This window comes from Oryctolagus cuniculus, chromosome 12, assembly GCF_964237555.1.
Source record: "Oryctolagus cuniculus chromosome 12, mOryCun1.1, whole genome shotgun sequence".
NCBI classification, from domain to species: Eukaryota; Metazoa; Chordata; class Mammalia; order Lagomorpha; family Leporidae; genus Oryctolagus; species Oryctolagus cuniculus.
The window spans coordinates 111,997,104-112,013,269 of NC_091443.1; the positions used below are offsets into that span (position 1 = coordinate 111,997,104).

Genomic DNA, 16,166 nt, shown 5'->3' on the forward strand with positions numbered 1-16,166 from the left:
CTGCAGGAAATTGATTTATTCAAAATCACAGTCCTGTCCACAGAGTATGTATTACAAGTTGAGCACTGCTAGTACAAAAACCTGAAATCCAAAACTCTTTGAGCCGAGAATGTTAGATTTCAGAGCGTTTTGGGTTTTTGATTTTCAGATAAGAATGTTCAAGTAGTAAAGTCTATGCAGATCTGAAGAACTCTGACGTCTGAAACACTTCTGTTCCCAAGCATTTCTGATACGGGATCCTCAAGCAGTGCTGCGTTTCAGTGTTCCAGGGTAGCACAGTTCAGTAGCAATACTTGGAAAAGTGAGTCCTGTGACATCATTTCCATTGCGAGTGTGAATCCATGGCTGAACAGTTATAACCCACTTTTAAACACAATGCCAACTTTTTAAAGGACAGGTCTTTGGGAACTTTCTGGAATGCCTCTCTTTCTTCCTCAGTTTCAGAACATTGGTGAGTGTCCCAACTGTGCACTTGTTGGTGACGCCCTGTCTTGCTGCTGGTCTCCTGTTGGGTGCCATCCTGCAGTGCGCACAGGCAGGCCCTGTGGATCTTGGATGGACAGAGAGATGAAGAAGAGGTGTGAAAGGTGAGGCTGCTACGGGGCAGGCCTTATGGTGCTGAATCATGATCTTAAGGATCAAAAGCAGGTCCTTAGCCTTACAAACCTCACATTTGGGCTCTTTCCTGGCCCCAGGAATCAGTTCCTTCTTCAGTTTTGCACCTGAGAATTGTATTCCCCTCTCCCAGTCCTGGCCCAGCTCCTTGGCACACCACGGGGTTGGCAGTTGCTCCACTGCTGTTTTTCTGTAGGGGAAACAACTGCTTTTCCCTAGAGAATCCAAAATTAGGGTCTTCAAATTGGTTCTTGCATATAGGACACCATGTGGCCGGAGCTGTCAGAGATTGGTACATCAGTGTTAGAGAATATTTGCTTTACAAAGACTCAGAGTAGTTTTTTAGGCATTTAGATATTATATAGTATTTTAGGGAATAAATATTATGAAAACAGCTTAGGTTAATAGTTTATTATTAGACTATGTATTACTATAGGTTTTTCAGTGTTTCCTGATTTCTTTTTTTTTATTAAAAAAAAAATTTTTTTTGACAGAGAGGACAGTGAGAGAGAGAGAGAGAGAGAGAGAGAAAGGTCTTCAATTTGCTGTTGGTTCACCCTCCAATGGTTGCCGCGGCTGGTGCACCTTGCTGATCCGAAGGCAGGAGCCAGGTGTTATCCTGGTCTCCCATGGGGTGCAGGGCCCAAGTACTTGGGCCATCCTCCACTGCATTCCTGGGCCATAGTAGAGAGCTGGCCTGGAAGAGGGGCAACTGGGACAGAATCCGGCGCCCCGACCAGGACTAGAACCCAGTGTGCCGGCGCCGCAAGGCAGAGGATTAGCCTATTGAGTTGTGGCGCTGGCCCGATTTCTTTTGATTTTCTGAGGAACATTCTGATTTTTTGTTTCTGTTTTAAAACAGTTAATGCTTTCTGTTCCTATAATTTATTATAGAGACTTTCTGTGGTATGTTTAACATTTGTGACTGGTCATAGAATGAGAGGAGGGGTCTGAAGGCAGGTTGCCAGTGTTATGAATTGGGAAAAGAGATTGGAGATGAAGAAGTTGTGAGGTGGAGATTAAGACTGAAGTGAGCACTAGGAAGAGGGTAGAAGATCATCTTGGTAATCTCTTGGAGGTCAGATCATGGATGGGCATGGTCTTTGAGTCATGTAAAGAATACAGGTCAGTTTTTGCTTTTGTTTTTTTTTAAAAGAACAGTCTAAAATTTAGGTATGTTGATTGTTTCCTAATTATTGAAGTTAAACATCTATGACAAGAATACTAATTATGAGGGGAATTTAAACAAAGTGGTGACATAATCTGATTTATATTTTAAAATATAATATTCTTACTATGTGGAGAATAAACTATAGAGAAAGCCAAGAGTAGAATTAAGTGATTACAATAGCCCAGGGTGCAGAAGCCGGAAAAAACACAATTGATAGTCATGAGACTTATCACTGATTAATAAATGAAGATTTGCAATTTTGCATAGACTTTCACTTGAGAAAGAAGGACAGTAAAAAAATGATCGGGGCTGGTGCTGTGGCGCAGTGGGTTAAAGTCCTGGCCTGAAGTGCGGGCATCCCATATGGGTGCCGGTTCTAATCCCTGCTGCTTCTCTTCCAATCTAGCTCTCTGCTATGGTCTGGGATAGCAGTAGAAGATGGCCTGACTGGCGCTGTGGCTCACTTGGTTAATCCTTTGCCTGTGGTGCCAGCATCCCATATGGGTGCCGGGTTCTGGTGCCGGTTGTTCCTCTTCCAGTACAGCTCTCTGCTGTGGCCCGGGAGGGCAGTGGAGGATGACCCAGGTGCTTGGGCCCCTGCACCCACATGGGAGACCAGGAGGAGGCACCTGGCTCCTGGCTTCGGATCAGTGCAGCGCTGAGCATGGCGGCCATTTGGGGAGTGAACCAACGGAGGGAAGACCTTTCTCTCTGTCTCTCTCATTGTCTATAACTCTGTCAAATAAATTAAAAAAAAAAAAAAGATGGCCCAACTTCTTGGGCCCCTGCACCCATGTGGGAGATCCAGAAGAAGCTCTTGGCTCCTGGCTTTGGATCAGCGCCACTCCGGCCGTTGTGGACATCTGGGGAGTGAACAGGCGGATGAAAGGCCTCTCTTTCTATCTCTACCTCTCTCTGTAACTCTTCCAAATAAATAAAATAAATATTTTAAAAAAAAGACTCCTTAAAATAATATAATCATGAATCTGTTTAAAAACTCATCTTTCCCTCCCAACAATAATGGGAAGTGTGGGAGGGGTCGGGAAGGCTGTGTGAGGCTGGAGCTTTGGTCAGCCTCCCTTTGGTACCATCAGTGTGGTTTATGTTTTTCTTTGGGTTGCCTCAGGCATTTTATGTTTGTAAAAGTTTGGATTAGAAATTTTGTGAGGGGAGACCCAGTCCCCTGTTGTCAAGGAAAAGCCTTCTGTCATCTTGATAATTTGCCCTGGGCTTGATGGAGCAGAAACTCAGTCTGCATTGGATTTGTGGTGCTGAGTTACTCTGAAAATTCGCTGATGTGGTGATGTCATCTTGTTGACCTGTGGCGACAACTAGAGAGCTGCCTAATGGGCTCCAGGCTTCTGCCTCTGTGGAGAAGCAAATGTGTCAGGCTTGTGAGGTGAAGGTGGACTCAGAAGAGTGCAGTGAGTAAGATTTGCATATTTGAATTCTCCATGTTTTGGTTCATCTCCCCTGCATTGTTTCTGGATGGCCAGTGCCAGCATTCCTGAAACCTTCCTTCATAGGGTACCTCTGCTGTTGCTTAAGTACACGCACAGGTGCCTCACTTGTCACCTGCTCTTTATCCTGTTTCTTGGTTAAATGACAGTGTTGGAAGTGTGTATTGAGTGAGATCGAGGCCCCTCCACCTGGCAGAGACTAGAGAAGCAGGAGACCTGGAGGGTGGAAGCACACAGGGAAAGTGGAAAGACACCCTTTCAGACAGGGAGGAGAGAGGTTTTCCTGAAGCTGCTGGCTACCTCCTTTCATGCCATTGTCAGTGCATGTACCCTGGGATGGCTGAAATGACAAAGCTTTCTTCCATTCCTGGCTCCTGCCTTGTCCTCAGGAGGCAGGGTGGTGTAGGGCTTCCTGGTCAGAGGAATGCATGCTAAGACAGATGCATCCACACTCACTCTGGGGAGAGGGCCACATAGGTTCCTGAATAATTACTGTTGGTGGTGTGATGATCCCAGAAGACTTGATGCTATTTTAAGTGTGAGCTTGATTTTAGAATCTGATTTCCTTTTACCTAACAAGGGGAGACATTTTAATTTTTAAGTTTTCTGTACATGAATATGTGGCTTGTGGGCAAAAGCAATCATTGCTATCGTAGTTTCAGGGCTTGCTAAAACTAACAGGTAACTCTATGTACAGTGAAGATTTAAATGTAGGGATGTAGTGTAGACCTCATCGCTTTCTTTGGTAGGGCCTTTCCAGAGTTATTTTTTTCTGGTTTGGTGAAATGAATAGAGGAAAAACCCTTTGAAATAAAAATTTACTATTCTCTTGGGGCTGTTTACTGTGTGTATAGAAGGAATTCAAACTCTTAAATGACAGAGTCTTTGAGACAATTGTATGTATGCCTTGGTTTAAGAGTGGTGACAAGCACATACCTCCCAAAAAACCCATGAAGCACACCTCATAGCTAGTTATTGTTAGCTGTACTCACTAATTTCTCCCAGATTTCCTTTAAAGAAAATCTCCCTAGTACTATTATAATACAGTCTATTTTCAGACACATTTTTAATGGAATATTTGTTATCAAAAGCAAAACACATACTAACATTTTAAAAAGTTGAAAACTGCGGGTGTTCCAAGTAGTGACTTAACTCACTGTACCACAGAGCTGGATCCAGAGTCATTCTTTGCACTAACCACAGTAGGCGGCTTAAATGTAGTGGTAGTCATATTTAACTGCCATTCTTTTACTTTTTTCTTCTGTCAGTAATTTGGGCCTTATCTAAAGTAAATATTAACTTTTATAACTAATGAGGTAATTGATATTAGTTTCATTTTACAGATGAGAAAACTGACACTTGGAGAGATTGAGTAGTATGACCAAGGTCAGTTAGCAGATACATAGTCCATCTTGGGAACTCAATCCAGGTGTTCCTGATGGCAAATTCTTGTTAGCTGGTAGGAATTCACTTAAAATTGGTCCTTTCTATGTTTTCTTGCCCAACCGTGCTTGCCGCTGTGACTTGAAAATCAAATCATGGAAAAAAAGGCTTATCTTAGTTGCCACTAGAGGGAGCCAGAAATACTGATATTTTAATAACCTCTGAAATTCTCCAAGTCAGGAATCTTCATCTATAAGCAATTGTAATTAACTCATGTTGGCAATAATCCATTAGGTGAAATATCTGTGTAATATATTCTCATTTTGACTTAAACATTTAAAATATATCTAGGTGCTGAAAAAAGTTTGGACAGATGTGTTAAAACATAGTTATATATAGATTTATATATATGCATCAGTATCACGGTATTAACTTACAGTTGGCAAATGCTGTAAAATCAAATAGCTACTTTTATGGAATAATTGCTGAGTAATCTGTACCCCTTTCTTGACAATGTGTATAGAAAACCTTTAGTTCTAGCATTCGTCTTAGTTTTGAATTTTAACTGTCACTTGGTAGCTGTGTAATGTTGGCAAGGTATGATACCTCTGTAAATTTCTTTCTCTTTATTTGTATAGCGAGGATCATCGTAGAAATCTGTCCAGATTATAGCTGAGAACAATGTGAAGTATATGCTCATTATGAGATTTTTCTGCTTAAATCTGCCTGCCACCCCAACCCCTAACCCGAGCATACATAGCATGTGTTTTATGAGATTTTTTATGATTTATGAGATTTTTCTGCTTTGTTTTTATGTTTTGCTGCAGCCTCACTTCCAACAATCAAATGGAAATGAGTTCTTCTCTATAGACTGTGTTTGCCTACACCCTTAGCCACTCGGGGAGCAGATCCTGCACTGCTTCTCTCTCTTTACATTGCTAGTCACCTTTGCGCTGTATTCAGCTACCCGAGGAATGCCCATGCATCACATAATTCTCCGTTTACCCATGTTTCATTTGATTTCTGTATAAACCAGTTTTGTTGCAGGAACTAATAACCCCCAAGCCTTGGTGGCTTACACTAACATGACAGTATTCACAGGCTCTGGGCTGCCGTCATGGAGCGGCCCCTATCTACACCTGCCATATACATGGTGGTAAGCAGAGCTGGGCCAGGCAGAGATTTCTGATACCTCTTAAAGCTCCTGCTCAGAAGTACAGTGTGTTGTGACTGCCAGAGCTCCTCACGCCAGGCTGCCACCGAGGCCCAGGGACAAGGCCCAGGGACAGATGGTCTCCCCACCGGGATCCTAGGCAATTTGTAAGTCCCTGGGAGGAGACAAATAAGCCTCTTGGGAGGATGGGGTGGGGAATAGTGAGCGTGAATGCACTCTCTCACAGCTTGTGCTCTTGATCATGTGCATCACTCTTCTTCCTCTCCGCCGCTTCCTCAGGCAAGACGCCCCAGCAGTTCTTCAGTTACAGTAGCCTTTAAGTCTAAACCTCTCCAGAATTTCTACATCTCTGACATATGTAGATTTTCTTTGTATAGCGATCGAAGAACTAATAGTTATCTACTGGAACAGGGATAAGATCTCCATAAAAACTAATTGTCAAGAGAGGGCAAACTTAGGGCAGCCGCTGGCCCCAGCAGTTTTGAGTAATCTTGTTGAGTAATGTAGTGAGGGCCCCTTTTCTTGGCATTGGGAATGTTCCTTGATTAGCTCACAGTCTGTTTTCCTTGGCTCTGGACGGTTCACTCTGTGATGCCTTTCCTTGAATGTATCATCCTCCTCTACATTTGAACAGTCCTGGAGGATGTGCCCTTCCTGTCTGGGGGTAGAGTCCTGGTGAGCAACTCTCTTCCTGCCTGTGGAAAATGTTGATCTAGAAGAGCAATGGTTCCTTAGCTCAGGCTGGCATGGTTTGATTTGAAATGTGTTTTATTTCAGTCAGATGCATGTGCTGATGCTCTGACTTCAGGTCTTGTGCCCTTTTCTCTAGATTTTAACACAACTGTCTCGAGCTTACGGGCTTCTGTGGGAACACATTCTGTGTATGCTCGGGTTGGGGGTTGGGGTGGCGGGCAGTGTATCTCTCCAAGCCCTTTTCCACTGAGAGGGTTTACTGGGTGGCGTGTTACTCCACAGGTCTTAAACAGTGTGACAGCCACACCTCTGACTTGATCTTTGCCCTCAGTTAGTGTCTGAACTTGGGTTTGAAGCACTTATCTACCTGTGAGAACTGGGGCATCGCTGTATAGGAATTCCATGCTCTTTAGTTTTTACTTTTTATCCCTTCTTGCAAATAGCCCCTTTTCTCAGCTGATCTTTCTATTAGCATTTTATCAGATCCTATTAATGACAGTCAAAGCACAGTTTTTGTCATCTTCTCAGCAAGTTATATTTTTATATGTGAGCTTTTTAAAAAAAATCGAGAGGCAGGTAGACACACACGTACATACACATTCATACATTTCCATCTGCTGCTGGTTCACTTCCCAAATGTTGCTAGTGGCTGGAATTGGGCCAAAGTTACATTCAGGAAATGGGAACTCAATTTAGGTGTTTCGCACTGGTGGCAGTACCCAATTCTATGAGCCATAATGTTAATTCCCAGATTGCACATTTGTAGAAGCTGGAGTGAGGAGCTGACTGCAGGAACTGAACCTAGATACTCTGATATGGGATGCTAGTGTCCTAACTGCTAACGCTGTTAGGCCATCACAAAACACACCAAACACTGGAGTAAGGGAAAGGGTTTATTGGGGAAAGCCAGCAGGCTGGAGGGAAGGGGCGAAGAAGGAAAAAGAGAGAGGAGAGTATAAGAGAGAGAGACAGGGAGGAGAGGAGCTAGCAAGAAGAGAGCAGAGAGAAGAGAGACGAGAGGGAGAGGAGAGGAGAGCAGAGAGAGAGGAGAGCCATGTGTTCAGGAACAGGACCTTTTAAAACTTTGCATGAGGGTGGGCAGGGAAGAAGGAACAGCGAATCCCATTAGGATGGGGGTGGAGCTTGACACCGGTGGTTGGGCCATGTGGCCACCTGGCTTCCAGCAATGGTGGCAGGGGCTAGAGCCTAGGATGGTGTCAAGATGTAGATCGCGCCATAGATGAAACTGCACCATTTTCCTAACAAACGCTAAATGGTTGCTCCTTCACTTGAGGGTGTGTTTTTGTGTTTTTTTTTTTTTTTTTTTGCCACTGCATTATGTGATTTGTGGTTTTTTTTTTACAGTTTCCAATAAAATTTTCTTGCTGTATGCCATTGGCTTCAAGGCTGCATCACACAGTTCTATGATTTGTGGTGGTGGTGGCGAATATAGTAGCCCACTCTGGTACCAGTTTTTCCAGCATTCAGCATCTTCTCCAAATTTCAGTGATTTCTCAAAATAAAAAGCTGGTGGCCTCTACTAACTTTACTTTGTAGACTGTTAATCAGTTCCAGTTCTGCCCCAGCCTGCCAGTCTGTCTAGACTCATCTCATTTGGGAACTGTGGTGAAGTGAACAGCTTTCCTATGTGATATGTTGGTCTCTTGACAAAGTACTGTTGAGCCAAAAGGATGATCCAAACTTGGAGTGGTGCTTCAAGCTTTCACTTCAATGTGGTATACATCACATCTGTTCATATTGTGATGGTTGGATAGCTCACATCTCATGGTTGCCAAATCAGTAATTTAGAGATGTCTGTTCCTTCCATCTGAGACATGTGCAAATTCCATGTCTATACATGGATGTATATTATCAACTCTCAAGGAACAACAAGTGAATAATTCCAAATAATACAACCTGTCACAGCTTTCTGACAGTCTGGGATGACGTACCAAAAATCAGAGCATAACTGTTTATATTTAAGGGCATATTGCCTTAATATACTATATCAATTAGAGTTCTTCAGAAAAATAGAACTCATAGGATTTATTTGTATACATACAAATTTATTTTGAATTGGCTTATGTGATTGTGGTAGATGGCAAGGGTGAGACTTGCAGAGCAGGCTGGGGACTCAGGCAAGATTTCTGTGTTGAAGTCTTGAGGCAGAATTGCTTCTTTTGGAATCCTCGGATTTTATTCCTGCAGCTTCAAGGGAAGGATTGAGGCCTGCCTTTATGATACAGCAAACTCTCCTTTACTTCAGGTCAGCTGACATTAGATGTTCATCACACCTATAAACACCTTCCCAGCAGCATCTAGGCTCACATTTAACCAAACAGCTGAGCACTGTAGGCAAACCAAATTGACAGGTAATGTTTAGCCATTTCTTAATATGTAGTACTATTGTACAAATAGTAGAATATGAATATAGAGGATTTCCTAAAAAGCTCATGGTAATTTAGCATACAAATTATCTTGAACAGAGCTAATAAATTAGTTCATTTTGGCAGAAGATTTTTTTTTCCCGATGTCTGTGGCCTTTAATTGACATCTACATAGGGAGCATATCTCCTATAATGACACGGAAAGTCTCTGAGCAAAACAGATCAAATCCTTGTTTAGGCAGATGCCTGGGACACAGCAGCAGCCAGTGGGGTCAGCATCTGGGGACCAAGGTGAATATCCGCAAGCCGTGCATCTCCTTGATTGCTTCTTTGAGTGCCTGATTAACCATCTGGTGCTGCTGGACGGTTCTCTTCTCCTTGAAGTCTTCCAACTCGATTTTGATCTCGTACAAGGCCCCACAGCCCCCGGAGATGTCGGTAACTTTGATAGCTGTGGCTCGAGGAAACTTCTCTCTCAGAATCTGGGTCACCCTGAGCTCCCCCTCGGTCTGAGAGGCAAACGTGCCATGGGCACAGCGAAGAGGAAGCCCGCGGATCCCGCGGAGCAGAACCGTTGCTGTGGCTGGGCCCCACGCCGCCATGCCTGGCCAATGCCACCCGTGGCTCCGAAGATCTTTTTTTTAATAGAAAACTTTTATTTAATAAATAGAAATTCTGAAAGTACAGTTTTTTGATTATAGTGGTTCTTCCCCTCATAACCACCCTCCCACCTGCAAACCATCCCATCTCCTACTCCCCCTCCCATCCCATTCTTCATTAAGATTCATTTTTAATTATCTTTATATATAGAAGATCAACTCTATATAAGTAAAGATTTCAACAGTTTGCACCCACACAGACACACAAAGTATAAAGTACTGTTTGAAGACTAGTTTTACTCTTAATTCTCATAGTACAACACTTTAAGGACAGAGGTCCTACATGGGGAACAAGTGCACAGTGACTCCTGTTGTTGATTCAACAATTGACACTCTTACTTATGTTAGTAATCACCTGAGGCTCTTGTCATGAGCTGCCAAGGCTATGGAAGCCTTTTGAATCCACAAACTCTGTCAGTATTTAGACAGGGCCATATGCAAAGTGGAAGTTCTCTCCTCCCTTCAGAGAAAGGTACCTCCTTCTTTGATAGTCCCTTCTTTCCACTTGGATCTCACTCACAGAGATCCTTCATGTAGGTCTTTTTTTTTTCCACTGGGTCTTGGCTTTCCATGCCTGAAATGCTCTCATGGGCATTTTAGCCAGATTTGAATGCCTTAAGGGCTGATTCTGAGGCCAGAGTGCTGTTTAGGGCATTTGTCATTCTATGAGTCTGCTGTGTATCCCGCTTCCCATGTTGGACTGTTCTCTCCTTTTTAATTCTATCAGTTATTCTAGCAGACACTGTTCTTATTTATGTGATCCCTTTGGCACTTAATCCTATCTTTATGATCAGTTAATGTGTATGGCTGAAGATCTTTAAGCACTTGAAGTGGTTAGCAAACCATGGCCTAGTACCTATTTTTTATAAATGAACATTTAGTAGAAGACAGCCATACTTATTCATTACATGTGGTCTATGGCTGTCTTCATTGTACAGTGGCAGAGTGGAGAGTACATAGAACAGAGACCAATCATGGCCTACATTGCTTACTGTTTAGCCTTGTGCAAAAAATATTAGCTAACCCCTAAGTGGTACACATAGGTAAGGTGCCTGTGGTCTTGTTCTATTATGGTCCACTTCTAGTTTACTGTTTCCATTCAAGTGTGAATGTGTGCTCATTAGATCTTATAGTAACATTGTTTCATTTTTTGAAGCCACAACATTTATTCGATTAATAAAAATTAGTGATTTCTTAAGTTTGGCCTAGTGGTTAGGACTCCAGTTGGGGCACCCATGTCATATCAGACTGCCTGATTTTGTTGCCTGGCTCCGGCTTCTGACTGCAGCTTTCTGCTAATAATGTAGACCTTGAGAGGCAGCAGTTATGGCTCAGGTCATTGGGTTCCTGCCACCCACATGGGAGGCCTGGTAAAGTTCTTGGCTCTGACTTTATCCTGGCCGACCACTGGCTGTGGTGGGAGCCATCTTTCTGTCTCTCAAATAAATTTAAATAAATCATGTTTTAATTCTATTTTTTGATGACATGTTTGAACCTCTCCCCATAAAGTATCTGTAATATAGTTGAGTTAGTCTACAAGATATATGTGTTTCAAAACTAAAGAATAAATTGCAGCTGTAATTCTTGGAGAGAAACTAGGATCTGGATTCAGACAGTCCAAGATTTGTATTTAGTGGCCTAAACCAACATTTGTTTTACTTTCTGTTGACTCTGTGCTCTACTGCATGGTTGTCCTGCTGGTCTGTGACTGCAGTTGTCTGGTGTCTCCATCAGGACTGGGGTCAAGGTGATTGCACTGAGGTGTTTGACACCTGATGCTGTCTGGCAGGGCTGGTGTGGCTGGGCTCTTTCTCTCTCATGGTCTGTTATCCTTGGGGCTTCTTTTCCAGTGTGCCAGCAGCATTCCAAGTAAAGCTATCTCTTGATGGAAGGAGTGGCAGAGTCACATCACAAAGGGAGAGACTTAGGGGAGTGAAAGGAATGAGTACCAGCTGTGCAGTCCTCCACTGTAAGTTACTTGGCCTCTTCTTACTGCAGTTGGAAAGCAGAAATGACTTTATGAGTACAATTGAGGAGTTCCACTTAAAATTTAACAGTTATGAAATAGGACACTTAGAAATGTTTCCTGGTGTTGGAATTTATTTTATTTTAAATGCTGTGTTTTATTTTAAATGCATTTTAAATGCTGTGTTTTACAATAGATCTAGATATGAGAATTACCATTCTTTAAAGATTTTTATATTATTTTATTTGAAAGAGTTACAGAAGGAGAAAGAGAGAGAGAGAGAGAGAGAGAGAATGAGTGTGTGTGTTCTTTGATCTGCTGGCTCACTCCTCACTCTTCAAATGGCCCTAGCATTCTTATTATTAATTTGACCATGTATTTTTAACATGAGAAACACACATTAAGACAAATTGGAAGGATTTTGATCGAAAGAGCTATGTGGGAAGATTTATACATTTGTATAGGAATATTTAATAATTAAAAGGAAAAGCAATTAACTTCTAATGTGTTTACAGAAACATTTCTATAACCTTCTGTTTTTAAATGTAACTGTTTATAGTAACCATTTTAAATTTTAAGAATATTGGCTATTAGTGTAAGCCAGCTTGTTTTAATTTTTGAAGGGTCTTTTGAGTTCTAGCAAACTTTTTTTTTGTTTAATGTTTCTTTGCAAAGCCAAGAAAAACTAGGAAGCCAAAGGAACGAAAATATCTTTTGTTGCTTTTACATTGTGGTCAAATTCCATCAGAGTCCGTTTTGAAGTATACTAGGATACTTAGAAAATATATATGGCAAAAGGAATTAAAAGGTAAGTTAATTTTGCTGCAAATAAAATCTTGAAATCCATGAATTGTCTTTGCATAATATAGTTATTTCATAAACTTTTTGAAATATCCTTGTGTATGTTTTCTTTCTTATTTTGTACCTCTTCAAACTATTTTGAAATATTTATCAGATGCTGGCAAAAACTGTTTGTTAAAACTTAGCAGTGGTTACTCTGTTCATTGGTGTGTAGAAGAGTGGAGAACCATAATTGACCCTCCTTGATTTTTACCTTTGTATTTTAAAAAGTTTACTTGTTACGTTCAAGCATTTTAAGAACTTTAGTTTTAATACATTTTTAAAAAAGATATCAAGGAGGGATGGGCATTTGGTGTAGCAGTTAAGACACCACTTGTGTTGGCTGCATCCCAGTTTGGAGTTCCAGTTCTCCTGAGTCCAGCTTTTAGCCGGTGCACGCCTGTGAGGCTGCAGGGGAAGGCTCAAGTCCTTGATTTCTGGCCACACAGATGGGAGACCTAGATTGAGTTTCTGGTTCTTCCCTCCCTCCCTCCCTTCCTTCCTTTTTTTAGACAGGCAGAGTTAGACAGTGAGAGAGAGAGACAGAGAGAAAGGTCTTCCTTCCATTGGTTCACCCACCAAATGGCCGCTATGGCCTGTGCGCTGCCCCAATCCGAAGCCAGGAGCCAGGTGCTTCCTCCTGGTCTCCCATGTGGGTGCAGGGCCCAAGCACTTGGGCCATCCTCTACTGCCTTCCTGGGCCACAGCAGAGAGCTGGCCTGGAAGAGGAGCAACCGGGACTAGAACCAGGGGTCCTGGTGCTGCAGGCAGAGGACTAGCCTAGTGAGCCGTGGTGCCGGCCCTACCTCTGTTTAAGCCCTGGCTTTTGTAGGCACTTGGGGAGAGAACCAGCAGATGGAAGCTCTCTTTCAAATAAATACATTTAAAATTAATTGCAGGAAAAAAGCCCCTCCCCAAATAACCAATAGCTTAACATTTTTGAGGGGGTATGAAACAAAATCTTAAACAGCCTAAGAGCTTTTTTCTTGTATTACATGCATTATACTTTGTCCTATTTATGATCTCTTCATTTATTTACTTTATAATTTAATGCTTCTTCTGAGGAAGGGTGAGATAAGTAAAACTATAAAATTAGTGATACTTATTAAAATTGCCAAGGCAGCATCCTGCTTGTTTTCTTATCCTCTCTTTTGAGTACCTAGACTGTTTTATTAGAGGGACACATACCTGCTTTGGGGAGGAGTAGACAGCCTGGTGTACAGCGGAGTGTAAGAGAATCGAACTGTGCGCCTAGGACATCGTGGCAACGCAGTGCTTTCTGATTTCAGTTCGTAACACAGTTTTTCAGATTTCTCAGTCATCTTAGAGCATTAAGAAGCTAGATTTATTATTTAAGTGATATATTTGGGGCAAGTATTTGGCCTACTGGTTAAGATGCCCATATCCCATAATAGAGATGTGGGTTTGAATACTGATGGTGCTCCTGATTCCTGCTTTCAGCTTATACAGACCCTGGGAGGCAGCTCAAGTCCCGCATCCCTATTACACAGATGGGAGCAGGCTCCTATCTGTGGCCTGTCCCTTCCTTGGCTGTTTCAGGTGCTTGGGGGAATGAATCAGTGGGTGGGAACTCTCTCTTTCTTTGTTTCTGTGGCTCTCTCTGCCTCTCAAATAAATAAATAAGTAAATACAATTAAACAAAAATTATATCAATCATTGTCATCATCTTTTTGTCCTTGCTATTTTTATGTTGAGAAATCCAAAAAAGGAAAGATTAAGCTTACGATTGCCTTGTTCAGAAGAATGATTGATAGGATATAATTTTCACTTTCCTTGTGGTCCTGACTGTGGATTGTGGTGGATGAAGAAGAGAGCTGGGTGGGGCAGAATTAAATAAGGGTACGGGAATATCATAGTGGCAGGGGACAGGGAGAAAGAAGCTGGTAGTACAGCTTTGGCGTCCTGGTTTATTATAGCCCTCTGTCTTTCCTTTTCTGTTACATGAGCTCTGATACCCTGTTACATAAGAGAGAGGAATAGATGACCTTTGGACTGAATGGGGTGGGTGAATATTTCTAACCATCACCAACTCAGTGAGCTCTAGAACGGTTCTGAGTTGTGCAGCCTCATCTTTAAGGAATGTTCCTGCTTCGTGAGCTCTGCTCCCTGCCCTTTGCTCACTTGTGAACTGTGGTAGAGATTGTTTGGGTTTGATAGCCAGGATGTTAGTAATTACGGGGAACCTACCATTTTTTTTTTGTTTCAGTTTGGTTATTTTGGGAGAATTTGCCTAAATATACATGTTGTTTGGTTTTATTTAGAATATGCATCCCTTCCCCAAATGGAAGGGCTTTGATTTAATTGGCTCTGTGTTCTTTTTCTCAAAGGCCCTTATCTTTAGCACGTATAATTTTTTTGTGTGTGTTGTTGCTTTAGTCTAGTTCCTTGCAAAGTTTGTTTAAGTTTCTAGGTCTGAAGTGGGTGAGGTCCCTTATGTTATCTGTTGTCACCCGAGAAAAGAGCTGTGGAAGCTGTGGGGTTCTTGTCTTCATGCAAGAAAGAATTCAGAGGTGAGACAGAGAGTGAAGTGACAAGGTTTTATTGGCAATAGGGCATCTGTCAGAATGCAAGGGACAGATAGAGTGCCCAGCCACTCAGACATGGGGAGAGCGAGGTTACGTGGTTGAATGGAGAAAATAAATACTCCTGGGCAGGCCAGGCAGGTGGCTCAGCTGAGAGCAGAGGGCTGAGCCTGCAGTTTTGTTTGTACTTTTTTTTTTTTTTTGTTAAAGATTTATTTGTTTATTCGAAAGTCAGAATTACACTTAAGAGAGGAGAGGCAGAGAGAGAGGGAGAGGGGGAATGGAAGGGGGAGGGGGAGGGAGAGAGGAAGAGGGAGAGGGAGAGGGAGATCTTCCATCTTATGGTTCACTCTCCAATTGGCCGCAATGATCTGAAGCCAGGAGCCAGGAGCTTCCTCTGGGTCTCCCACATGGGGCCCAAGGACTTAGGGGATCTTCTACTGCTTTCCCAGGCCATAGCAGAGAGCTGGATTGGAAGTGGAGCAGCCAGGTCTGGAACCGCTGCCATTATAGGATGCTGGCGCTTCAGGCCAGGGCATTAACCTGCTGCACCACAGCATGCTGGCCCCTGGACTCTTGGTTTTTAAGGGAGTCTCTTTACCTCCTCCCCCTAATCCTCCAGGACAAAGGATGGGGAGCCCTGGGGAAAGGGTTTGTTGGGTGAAAATTGGCAGATTCCTCCCCAGATTTGCTGGCCCCAGACAGAGCAGAGAGGCATCCCTTAGGGCATCTGTGAAAGTTTTATTTCCCCATGTTATCAGGTCAGGTAACTCATTTGGTCTTGGGGAGAGAATTCTCGTGGGAGCTTTCTTTGGGGAAAGAACTGGGACCACCTGGAAAGTTATCAGGGTCTGAGCAGGACTTTGAAGTGTAAAATGCTGGGCTTCTGGGGCTTCCAAAGCTGGTGCTGGTTTCTTCAGGCCCTTCTCAGACAAATAGGCTAATTTTTAACTTCCTACCTAACACTATGTTCAAGTAGAATCTTGTCAAAATGTCAAGGTAATGTTAAGATTCAACTGATGGCCTGTGCTGTGACTTAGCTGGAAAAGCCACAGCCTGCAGGGCCAGCATCCCATATGGGCGCTGGTTCAAGACCCAGCTGCTCCACTTCTGATCCAGCTTTCTTCTGTGGCCTGGGAAAACAGTAGAAGATGGCCCCAAAGCCTTGGGCCCCTGCACCCCCATGGGAGACCTGGAAGAAGCGCCTGGCTCCTGGCTTCGGATCGGTGCAGCTCTGGCCTTTGTGGCCATTTGGGGAGTGAACCAGCAGATGGA

The 16,166-nt window shown here is 42.9% G+C and overlaps 1 protein-coding gene and 1 pseudogene across 22 annotated transcripts in view; one reads left to right on the forward strand and one right to left on the reverse strand.

Annotated features, from left to right (window-relative positions):
- Positions 1–16,166, forward strand: part of UACA (uveal autoantigen with coiled-coil domains and ankyrin repeats) — a 108,713-nt gene that overhangs the window by 18,954 nt on the left and 73,593 nt on the right. Inside the window, exons 2-3 of one of the 22 annotated variants that reach the window (XM_070054770.1) lie at positions 11,393–11,511; positions 12,184–12,316. The exons of 20 other annotated variants lie outside the window; for them this stretch is intronic. The gene's annotated coding sequence lies outside the window, so the exon portion shown is untranslated. The remainder of the gene's footprint in view (positions 1–11,392; positions 11,512–12,183; positions 12,317–16,166) is intronic. One more of the 22 variants, XM_070054771.1, reaches the window with a different exon arrangement.
- LOC100340875 (bolA-like protein 3 pseudogene) lies at positions 7,797–10,391 on the reverse strand (annotated as a pseudogene).